The sequence below is a fragment of the Pseudophryne corroboree genome, chromosome 9 (genome assembly GCF_028390025.1).
Source record: "Pseudophryne corroboree isolate aPseCor3 chromosome 9, aPseCor3.hap2, whole genome shotgun sequence".
In the NCBI taxonomy this organism is placed as follows: Eukaryota; Metazoa; Chordata; class Amphibia; order Anura; family Myobatrachidae; genus Pseudophryne; species Pseudophryne corroboree.
In genome coordinates, this window is record NC_086452.1 from 181,119,173 (window position 1) to 181,131,664 (window position 12,492).

The window sequence follows — 12,492 nt, forward strand, 5'->3', positions numbered from 1 at the left end:
CAGGGAGCCATGGCACACAGTTTGGGAACTTCTGCATTAGGGGGTAGTGGTGGGGCCTATCATTTCCCCTGTACACCTGTGAGCCAGTACGAATGTGGGTTTATAAATGTGGGAAAAAGACACTAACTTTTTACTTGGAAGTGCCACTATGGAATTTTACTGATGTCGCTAGTAGCAAAGACTACTTAATAGTATAGATAATCATATACTTGCCTACTCTCCCAGAAGTTGCGGAAGACTCCAGATTTTTGGGGAAGCCCCCCCCCCCCCCCTCCCCCCTCTCCCTTGGAAGCAACTTACAGTTGATAACAATATACTGTAGGACAAGTACAGGTTAAATAAACATAGCTACATCAGCAGATGTCACTGAAAAAAGTATCAGCTGGCAGAAGACTGCTGGAGTTGGTGCAGTTGAAGATTATTAAAGTAAGAAAAAGGATAAGCACAAGGGAAGAGGGCCCTGCTCGTGAGAGCTTATGTATAATAGTAGCAATGTATATTATTCTATTTACTATTAGCCTTAGGGTATGTATACACGGTGAGATATTTTCTTTCGATTTTGACTATATAGTCAAAATCGCAAGAAAAGTTAGTGCAGATCGCAAGGTGAAAGTTACCTTGCGATCCCGATTCGATCCCGATGCACGGTTCCGCCAGGTCGGCATCGCAAGAAAAGATAGTCTGTGCAGGCAAGTCAATCCTTGCTAGATCGGTGTACTATCTAGTTCATCTCACATGTCAATGACATCTCACATAAGCCAAAATCGTAAGCACACATAGTCCATATCTCAAGAAAAGTTAGTCAAAATCTGTGCTATCTGGGCACCAGGGAGTTCAAGGGAAATCGCAAGTGAAAATGAGGATCTCACCGTGTGTACACACCCTAAAACTCTAGTAGAAAAATTACAAAAAAAGTATAAAAACCACACAAACTGTTTATTTCCAAGTGCCATAGCAGAATTTTATTGGTGGTCTATTGCCTAAGTGAATAAGATACTTACAGATAGAAGAACCATTTCTCTTTCAGTTACATTCCCTTCTTTAAAAAAATAAAAAAAAGTAGCAGCACTAACAGACAGGCTACAGCATTATCTTAGTATTTTGCATAGCAGCAATAGCAATCAACCTGTGCTAGTGTGTCACCGACCGACACCACTAGTGCACAATTTAAACGTCATTGTCGACTAGTAATACTACACTCAATATCTTTTGTGCGTGCATGTGGTACTATATTTTTTTTCTCTACTATAAAATTCTTGTCGGATATAATGGCAGCTGCACAACAAAACCTACGTACCTGTCTGTTTTTCATAAAAAGGATAGCTGTGAGATATTGAATCATTTTCCTCAATAAAAAAATGGGTACATCTATTTTTATTTTTATTTTTTTCCGTTTGATTTGGTTCTCCATATCGACTTTTAGGACTTGTGTGAAAATCTGATGTAGTTTTAGACTAAATTTCAGCAGAGATATAGAAAATTCTGAAGGGTTCACAAACTTTCAAGCACCGCTGTGTGTGCAGATAGATAGATATATACTGTATGTGCACGGTCGACAGAGCCGGCCCTAACCAATGTGATGCCCTAGGCAAGATTTTGTCTGGTGCCCCCTGGCACCGCCACTTGTTCCGCCTCTGACCCTGCACCCCTTCCTCAGCACCATCACCCCTCACCCATAGCAGTCCTTTTTTTGGTGCTCCTACGCCCTATATTTTAAATAGGAACAGTGCGCACATTCAGTGCACAGCCCAAAAAGGGTTGTGTTCTTGCTCGGAAGGGGCATGGCCACACGATAGTACCCCCAATTCAAATAACGTTGGGCACCATTTTTGACGAAAATGCTTCTTATTTGCATTACTGTGTGGCTAAGATGCACAAGCAGCTTCTGCTGATTAAAATGACATGCAGCATGCCTATATTCTGTTTGTGACTGTGGCTGTATCTGCATACGAAATGCTATGTTACAGTGATTTCCAGGAATACACTGTAACGTAGCATTTCATATGCAGATACAGCCGCAGTCACACACATAATATAAGCAATGTCGCATATCATTTTAATCGACAGAAGCTGCTTGTGCCCCTAGGCATACCAAATGCCCTAGGCATTTGCCTAGTTTGCCTATGCCTAGGGCCGGCTCTGACGGTCGAGTCAAATTATTATTACCACCAGCTAATAGCCAGAGTAACCACCGTCTGCAGCACGGACAACAGCTAGATGGGCTGAACTGTCGTTTTAGACACGCATCCGATAGCCCCCAGGTTAATTTCTACAGTGAGCTGCTCCACTGTAGCGTTTTGGTCGGCCCTCAGCATCTTCATAGCCGACGTTCACCTCTTACATAAATGGCACGTGGTGCTCCGCAGTTTTCACATTGCAATGGTGCCATTTGTCCAGTCACGATACACCTTCACCACAGCAGCACGCAAACAGTTCACAAACTGCGCTGTTTCAGAAATACTGCCACCCTTGGCCCGAGAGTCAATAATGGTCCCTTTTTACAACTTGGATAAATTGCCCCTTTTATCTATGACAGCAACGAGTGATATGTGTGCAGACAGCATATCACAACTTTATATACCCACAAAGATGGCGCACGACACTTGGCGTACTTCATGGACTACGCGCTGCCCTTCGTCAAATGTAGGTGGTCATAATAATGTTACTCAAGTGTGTATATATGTGCGTGTGTATGCATTAATAAATATATAATATTCTGCTAATGTTGAGTTTGCCAGCATTGTATGCTTTGGTATGTGCTTCCATTGGGGAGCAATGCTAATATGAGATATATTCTTTGACTCCTGTTTGGAGTATTCAGAATTTAATACATTTTTGCAATATTTTAGCTGGTCCTTCAACCTTTGGATCAGAGCTATGATATGGACCCTACTGGTCTGCACATGTGCAGTGATGTTGCTTGGTAATTGCTTGGCATTAGAAGTAGTTTGCTTTGGATCAGACCTATGATATGGACCCTACTGGTCTGCACATGTGCAGTGATGTTGCTTGGTAATTGCTTGGCATTAGAAGTAGTTTGCTTTGGATCAGAGCTATGATATGGACCCTACTGGTCTGCACATGTGCAGTGATGTTGCTTGGTAATTGCTTGGCATTAGAAGTAGTTTGCTTTGGATCAGAGCTATGATATGGACCCTACTGGTCTGCACATGTGCAGTGATGTTGCTTGGTAATTGCTTGGCATTAGAAGTAGTTTACATTCCATGGGAGGAGCTAGCTGTGGACATCCGGCTTTGCGTTCCAGCGTGAGACGCACAGTTCAGGCGCACCAGTACCACGTGTTGTTCATGTGGTACCCTGAGGTTACCGGCAGATCGGTACATGTCTGCCTGACCGATTACATGACCTTTTTTTATGTTTTCAACGTTGTAATGGCAGTGGTTTCTTTTTTCGTTGCACTTACACCTTTGGGATCTTATGTTAATATAGTTGATATAGGAAGTGATATCACTTCCAGGCAGGTCATGCATTCCAAGTTGGACCCCATATAGGGCCTAATTCAGCATGGATCATAAAAGCAAAATCTTTCTCTAATGGGCAAAACCATGTGCAGTGCAGGTGGGGCAGGTATAACGTGCAGAGAGCGTTAAGTTTGGGTGGGGTGTGTTCAAACTGAAATCTAAATTGCAGTGTAAAAATAAAGCAGCCAGTATTTACCCCGCACAGGAACAAAATAAAACCACCCCAATCTAACTCTCTCTGCACGTTATATCTGCCCCACCTGCAGTGCACATGGTTTTGCCCATTAGAGAAATTTCTCTATCGTCCTAGTGGATGCTGGGGTTCCTGAAAGGACCATGGGGAATAGCGGCTCCGCAGGAGACAGGGCACAAAAAGTAAAGCTTTAGGATCAGGTGGTGTGCACTGGCTCCTCCCCCTATGACCCTCCTCCAAGCCTCAGTTAGATTTTTGTGCCCGGCCGAGAAGGGTGCAATCTAGGTGGCTCTCCTAAAGAGCTGCTTAGAAAAGTTTAGCTTAGGTTTTTTATTTTACAGTGAGTCCTGCTGGCAACAGGATCACTGCAACGAGGGACTTAGGGGAGAAGAAGTGAACTCACCTGCGTGCAGGATGGATTGGCTTCTTGGCTACTGGACATTAGCTCCAGAGGGACGATCACAGGTACAGCCTGGATGGTCACCGGAGCCTCGCCGCCGGCCCCCTTGCAGATGCTGAAACGAGAAGAGGTCCAGAATCGGCGGCAGAAGACTCCTCAGTCTTCTTAAGGTAGCGCACAGCACTGCAGCTGTGCGCCATTTTCCTCTCAGCACACTTCACACGGCAGTCACTGAGGGTGCAGGGCGCTGGGAGGGGGGCGCCCTGGGAGGCAAATGAAAACCTTTTTTGGCTAAAAATACCTCACATATAGCCTCCGGGGGCTATATGGAGATATTTAACCCCTGCCAGAATCCGTTAAGAGCGGGAGACGAGGCCGCCGAAAAAGGGGCGGGGCCTATCTCCTCAGCACACAGCGCCATTTTCCCTCACAGAAAGGCTGGAGGGAAGGCTCCCAGGCTCTCCCCTGCACTGCACTACAGAAACAGGGTTAAAACAGAGAGGGGGGGCACTAATTTGGCGTTAGAAATATATAAAAAAGATGCTATAAGGGAAAACACTTATTTCTCTAACGTCCTAGTGGATGCTGGGGACTCCGTCAGGACCATGGGGAATAGCGGGCTCCGCAGGAGACAGGGCACATCTAAAAAAGCTTTTAGGTCACATGGTGCGTACTGGCTCCTCCCCCTATGACCCTCCTCCAAGCCTCAGTTAGGTTTTTGTGCCCGTCCGAGAGGGTGCAATCTAGGTGGCTCTCTTAAAGAGCTAGTTAGAAAAGTTTTTTTTTAGGTTTCTAATCAGTGTCTCCTGCTGGCGACAGGAGCACTGCAACGAGGGACTTAGGGGAGAGACTTGCAACTCACCTGCCTGCAGGAGGATTGAAGTCTTAGGCTACTGGACACTGAGCTCCAGAGGGAGTCGGAACACAGGTCAGCCTGGGGTTCGTCCCGGAGCCGCGCCGCCGATCCCCCTTACAGACGCTGAAGAACGGCAGAACGGAGGTCCGGAAACAGGCGGCAGAAGACTTCAGTCTTCATAGAGGTAGCGCACAGCACTGCAGCTGTGCGCCATTGTTGCTACACGGCTCACGGATCTCGGTCACGGAGGGTGCAGGGCGCTGCTGGGGGCGCCCTGGGCAGCAATATAGAGTACCTTAGAGGCAAATAAATACATCACATATAGCCATTAAGGCTATATGTATGTATTTAACCCAGGCCAGTTTATTAGAAAAACCGGGAGAAAAGCCCGCCGGAAAAGGGGCGGAGCTTATTCTCCTCAGCACTCGGCGCCATTTTCCTGCACGGCTCCGCTGGTGAGGAAGGCTCCCACGACTCTCCCCTGCACTGCACTACAGAAACAGGGTAACAAAGAGAGGGGGGGCATAAATTGGCGATATAAATATATATTGAGAGCGCATATATAAAAACAACACCTTCTAGGGTTGTTATATACTGTATAGCGCTTTTGGTGTGTGCTGGCAAACTCTCCCTCTGTCTCCCCAAAGGGCTAGGAGGGTCCTGTCTTCAATAGAGCATTCACTGTGTGGCTGCTGTGTGTGTCGGTACGTGTGTGTCGACATGTATGAGGACGAAGTTGGTGTGGAGGCAGAGCAATTGCCGATGATGGTAATGTCACCCCCTAGGGAGTCGACACCGGAATGGATGGCTTTGGTTATGGAATTACGTGATAATGTCAGCACATTACAAAAGTCAGTTGACGAAATGAGACGCCCGGCAAACCAGTTAGTACCGGTTCAGGCATCTCAGACACCGTCAGGGGCTGTAAAACGTCCCTTACCTCAGTCAGTCGACACGGGTACCGACACAGATGAATCTAGTGTCGACGGTGAGGAAGTAAACGTATTTTCCAATAGGGCCACACGTTATATGATCACGGCAATGAAGGAGGCTTTGCAGCTCTCTGATACTACTGGTACCTCAAAAAGGGGTATTATGTGGGGGGTGAAAAAACTACCTGTATTTTTCCCAGAATCAGAGGAATTGAATGATGTGTGTGATGAAGCGTGGGTTACCCCCGATAGAAAAATGCTAATTTCAAAGAAGTTGTTGGCATTATACCCTTTCCCACCAGAGGTTAGGGCGCGCTGGGAATCACCCCCTAAGGTGGATAAGGCGCTCACACGTTTATCAAAGCAAGTGGCGTTGCCGTCTCCTGATACGGCCGCCCTCAAGGATCCAGCAGATAGGAGGCTGGAAACTACACTGAAGAGTATATACACACATACGGGTGTTATACTGCGACCGGCAATAGCCTCAGCCTGGATGTGCAGTGCTGGGGTAGTGTGGTTGGATTCTCTGACTGAAAATATTGAGACCCTGGATAGGGACAGTATTTTATTGACTCTAGAGCAATTAAAGGATGCTTTTCTTTATATGCGAGATGCTCAGAGGGATGTTTGTACTCTAGCATCAAGAGTAAGCGCGATGTCCATATCTGCTAGAAGAAGTTTATGGACGCGACAGTGGTCAGGTGATGCGGATTCCAAGAGGCATATGGAAGTATTGCCATATAAAGGAGAGGAATTGTTTGGGGTCGGTCTTTCGGACCTGGTGACCCCGGCAACTGCCGGCAAATCCACCTTTTTACCTCAGACCCCTTCACAACAGAAAAAGACACCGTCTTTTCAGCCGCAGTCCTTTCGCTCCTATAAAAAGCGACCAAAAGGACAGTCTTATCTGCCGAGAGGCAGAGGAAAGGGTAAGAAAGGGCAGCACGCAGCCCCTGCCCAGGAACAGAAGCCCGCCCCGGCTTCTACAAAGCCATCAGCATGACGCTGGGGCTTTACAAGCGGACCCAGGAACGGTGGGGGGTCGACTCAAGATTTTCAGCAATCAATGGGCTCACTCACAAGTGGACCCGTGGGTCCTGCAGATAATATCTCAGGGTTACATGCTGGAGTTCGAAAGGTTTCCCCCTCGCCGGTTCCTAAAGTCTGCTTTACCAACGTCTCCCTCAGAAAGGACGTCGGTTTTGGAAGCCATTCACAAGCTGTATTCTCAGCAGGTGATAGTCAAGGTACCCCTCCTACAACAGGGAAAGGGGTATTATTCCACACTATTTGTGGTACCGAAGCCGGACGGTTCGGTAAGACCTATTCTAAATCTGAAATCCTTGAACCTGTACATACAGAAATTCAAGTTCAAAATGGAGTCACTCAGAGCAGTGATAGCGAATCTGGAAGACGGGGACTTCATGGTGTCCCTGGACATAAAGGATGCTTATCTGCATGTCCCAATTTACCCCTCACACCAAGGGTATCTCAGGTTCGTGATACAAGACTGTCATTATCAGTTTCAAACGATGCCGTTTGGTTTGTCTACGGCCCCTCGGGTCTTTACCAAGGTAATGACCGAAATGATGGTTCTTCTACGAAGAAAAGGCGTCTTAATTATCCCTTACTTGGACGATCTCCTGATAAGGGCAAAGTCCAGAGAACAGCTGGAAGTCGGTGTAGCACTAACCCAGGTAGTGCTCCAGCAACACGGGTGGATTCTGAATCTTCCAAAATCTCAATTGACCCCGACAACTCGTCTGCTGTTCCTGGGAATGATGCTGGACACGGTTCAGAAAAAGGTGTTTCTCCCGGAGGAAAAAGCAAGGGAGTTATCCGAACTTGTCAGGAACCTCCTAAAACCAGGAACGGTGTCAGTACATCAATGCACAAGAGTCCTGGGAAAGATGGTGGCTTCGTACGAAGCGATTCCATTCGGCAGATTCCATGCACGGACATTTCAGTGGGATCTGCTGGACAAATGGTCCGGATCGCATCTGCACATGCATCAGCGGATAGCACTGTCACCAAGAACAAGGTTGTCTCTCCTGTGGTGGCTGCAGACTGCCCATCTGTTAGTGGGCCGCAGATTCGGCATACAGGACTGGGTCCTGGTGACTACGGATGCCAGCCTACGAGGTTGGGGAGCAGTCACAAAGGGAAGAAACTTCCAGGGCGTGTGGTCAAGCCTGGAGACGTCTCTTCACATAAATATACTGGAGCTAAGAGCGATCTACAATGCTCTAAGTCTGGCAAAACCGCTGCTTCAGGGTCAGCCGGTGTTGATCCAGTCCGACAACATCACGGCAGTCGCCCACGTAAACCGACAAGGCGGCACGAGAAGCAGGAGTGCAATGGCAGAAGCGACAAGGATTCTGCGCTGGGCGGAGAATCATGTCATAGCACTGTCAGCAGTGTTCATCCCGGGAGTGGACAACTGGGAAGCAGATTTCCTCAGCAGACACGACCTTCACCCGGGAGAGTGGGGACTTCATCCAGAAGTTTTCCACATGATTGTGAACCGTTGGGAAAAACCAAAGGTAGACATGATGGCGTCTCGCCTCAACAAAAAATTGGACAGGTATTGCGCCAGGTCAAGAGACCCTCAGGCAATAGCTGTGGACGCTCTGGTAACACCGTGGGTGTACCAATCAGTGTATGTGTTCCCTCCTCTGCCTCTCATACCAAAGGTGCTGAGAATTATACGGAAAAGAGGAGTAAGAACGATACTGGTGGCTCCGGACTGGCCAAGGAGAACTTGGTATCCGGAACTTCAAGAGATGCTCACGGAGGATCCGTGGCCTCTACCTCTGAGAAGGGATCTGCTTCAGCAGGGACCTTGTATGTTCCAAGACTTACCGCGTCTGCGTTTGACGGCATGGCGGTTGAACGCCGGATTCTAAAAGAAAAGGGCATTCCAGAGGAAGTTATTCCTACCTTGATTAAGGCTAGGAAGGAAGTGACTGTACAACATTATCACCGCATTTGGCGAAAATATGTTGCGTGGTGTGAGGCCAAGAAGGCTCCAACGGAAGAATTTCAATTGGGTCGATTCTTACATTTCCTGCAAGCAGGATTGTCTATGGGCCTAAAATTGGGGTCTATTAAAGTTCAAATTTCGGCCTTATCAATTTTCTTCCAGAAGGAATTGGCGTCAGTGCCTGAAGTACAAACTTTTGTCAAAGGTGTACTACATATACAACCCCCAATAGTGCCTCCAGTGGCACCGTGGGATTTGAACGTGGTTCTAAATTTTCTCAAATCTCATTGGTTTGAGCCGTTAAAATCGGTAGAATTAAAATACCTTACATGGAAGGTAACCATGCTGTTGGCCCTGGCTTCTGCCAGGAGAGTTTCAGAGTTGGCAGCTTTGTCATACAAGAGCCCATATCTGATATTCCATTCGGACAGGGCAGAATTGAGGACGCGTCCTCAATTTCTCCCTAAGGTGGTTTCGGCATTTCACTTAAACCAGCCTATTGTGGTGCCTGCGGCTACTAGCGACTTGGAGGACTCCAAGTTACTGGACGTTGTCAGAGCATTAAAAATATATATTTCAAGGACAGCTGGAGTCAGAAAAACTGACTCGTTGTTTACATTGTATGCACCCAACAAGATGGGTGCTCCTGCGTCTAAACAGACGATTGCACGTTGGATCTGTAGCACAATCCAACTTGCACATTCTGTGGCAGGCGTGCCACAGCCTAAATCTGTAAAGGCCCACTCCACAAGGAAGGTGGGCTCATCTTGGGCGGCTGCCCGAGGAGTCTCGGCATTACAACTTTGCCGAGCAGCTACGTGGTCAGGGGAGAACACGTTTGTAAAATTTTACAAATTTGATACTCTGGCTACAGAGGACCTGGAGTTTTCTCATTCGGTGCTGCAGAGTCATCCGCACTCTCCCGCCCGTTTGGGAGCTTTGGTATAATCCCCATGGTCCTGACGGAGTCCCCAGCATCCACTAGGACGTTAGAGAAAATAAGAATTTACTTACCGATAATTCTATTTCTCATAGTCCGTAGTGGATGCTGGGCGCCCATCCCAAGTGCGGATTGTCTGCAATACTTGTACATAGTTATTGTTACAAAAATCGGGTTATTATTGTTGTGAGCCATCTTTTTAGAGGCTACTTCGTTTTGTTATCATACTGTTAACTGGATTCAGATCACAAGTTGTATGGTGTGATTGGTGTGGCTGGTATGAGTCTTACCCGGGATTCAAGATCCTTCCTTATTGTGTACGCTCGTCCGGGCACAGTACCTAACTGAGGCTTGGAGGAGGGTCATAGGGGGAGGAGCCAGTACGCACCATGTGACCTAAAAGCTTTTTTAGATGTGCCCTGTCTCCTGCGGAGCCCGCTATTCCCCATGGTCCTGACGGAGTCCCCAGCATCCACTACGGACTATGAGAAATAGAATTATCGGTAAGTAAATTCTTATTATAAGGTTGTCCCTATATAATTATAGCGTTTTTGGTGTGTGCTGGCAAACTCTCCCTCTGTCTCTCCAAAGGGCTAGTGGGTCCTGTCCTCTATCAGAGCATTCCCTGTGTGTGTGCTGTGTGTCGGTACGTGTGTGTCGACATGTATGAGGACGATGTTGGTGAGGAGGCGGAGCAATTGCCTGTAATGGTGATGTCACTCTCTAGGGAGTCGACACCGGAATGGATGGCTTATTTAGGGAATTACGTGATAATGTCAACACGCGCCAAGGTCGGTTGACGACATGAGACGGCCGACAAACAATTAGTACCGGTCCAGACGTCTCAAAAACACCGTCAGGGGTTTAAAACGCCCGTTTACTTTAGTCGGTGGACACAGACACAGACAGGGACACTGAATCCAGTGTCGACGGTGAATAAACAAACGTATTCCTTATTAGGGCCACACGTTAAGGGCAATGAAGGAGGTGTTACATATTTCTGATACTACAAGTACCACAAAAGAGGGTATTATGTGGGATGTGAAAAAACTACCGTAGTTTTTCCTGAATCAGATAAATTAAATGAAGTGTGTGATGATGCGTGGGTTCCCCCCGATAGAAAATATGGGCGGTATACCCTTTCCCGCCAGAAAACACCCCTTAGGGTGGATAAGGCGCTCACACGCTTATCAGAACAAGTGGCGGTACCGTCTATAGATAGGGCCGTCCTCAAGGAGCCAGCTGACAGGAGGCTGGAAAAATATCATAAAAAGTATATACACACATACTGGTGTTATACTGCGACCAGCGATCGCCTCAGCATGGATGTGCAGAGCTGGGGTAGCTTGGTCGGATTCCCTGACTAAAAATATTGATACCCTTGACAGGGACAGTATTTTATTGACTATAGAGCATTTAAAGGATGTATTTCTATATATGCGAGATGCACAGAGGGATATTTGCACTCTGGCATCAAGAGTAAGTGCGATGTCCATATCTGCCAGAAGATGTTTATGGACACGACAGTGGTCAGGTGATGCAGATTCCAAACGGCACAAAGGTGTATTGCCGTATAAAGGAAGAGGAGTTATTTGGGGTCGGTCCATCGGACCTGGTGGCCACGGCAACTGCTGGAAAATCCACCGTTTTTACCCTAAGTCACATCTCTGCAGAAAAAGACACCGTCTTTTCAGCTTCAGTCCTTTCGTCCCTATAAGAGTCATATCTGCCCAGGGATAGAGGAAAGGGAAGAAGACTGCAGCAGGCAGCCCATTCCCAGGAACCGCTTCTGACAAGCTCTCAGCATGACGCTAAGACCGTACAGGACCCCTGGATCCTACAAGTAGTATCCCAGGGGTACAGTTTGGAATGTCGAGACGTTTCCCCTGCGCAGGCTCCTGAAGTCTGCTTTACCAAGGTCTCCCTCCGACAAGGAGGCAGTATGGGAAAAAATTCACGAGCTGTATTCCCAGCAGGTGATAATTAAATTACCCCTCCTACAACAAGAAAAGGGGTATTATTCCACACAATATTGTGGTACTGAAGCCAGAAGGCTAGGTGAGACCTATTCTAAATCTAAAAAAATTTGAACACTTACAAAGGTTCAAATCAAGATGGAGTCACTCAGAGCAGTGATAACGAACCGGGAAGAAGGGGACTATCTGGTGTCCCGAGACATCAGGGATGCTTACCTCCATGTCCCAAATTTGCCCTTATCACTAAGGGTACCTCAGGTTCGTGGTACAGAACTGTCACTATCAGTTTCAGACGCTGCCGTTTGGATTGTCTACGGCACCCCGGGTCTTTACCAAGGTAATGGCCGAAATGATGGTTCTTCTTCGAAGAAAAGGCGTCTTAATTATCCCTTACTTGGACGATCTCCTGATAAGGGCAAAGTCCAGGGAACAGTTGGAGGTCGGAGTAGCACTATCTCGGATACTGTTACAACAGCAGGGGTGGATTCTAAATATTCCAAAATCGCAGCTGATCCCGACAACAAGTCTCCTGTGCTTAGGGATGATTCTGGACACAGTCCAGAAAAAGGTGTTTCTCCCGGAAGAGAAAGCCAGGGAGTTATCCGAGCTAGTCAGGAACCTCCTAAAATCAGTGCATCATTGCACAAGGGCCATGGTAAAAAAATGGTGACTTCCTTCGAAGCAATTCCAGTCGGCAGATTTCATGCAAGAACTTTTCAGTGGGATCTGC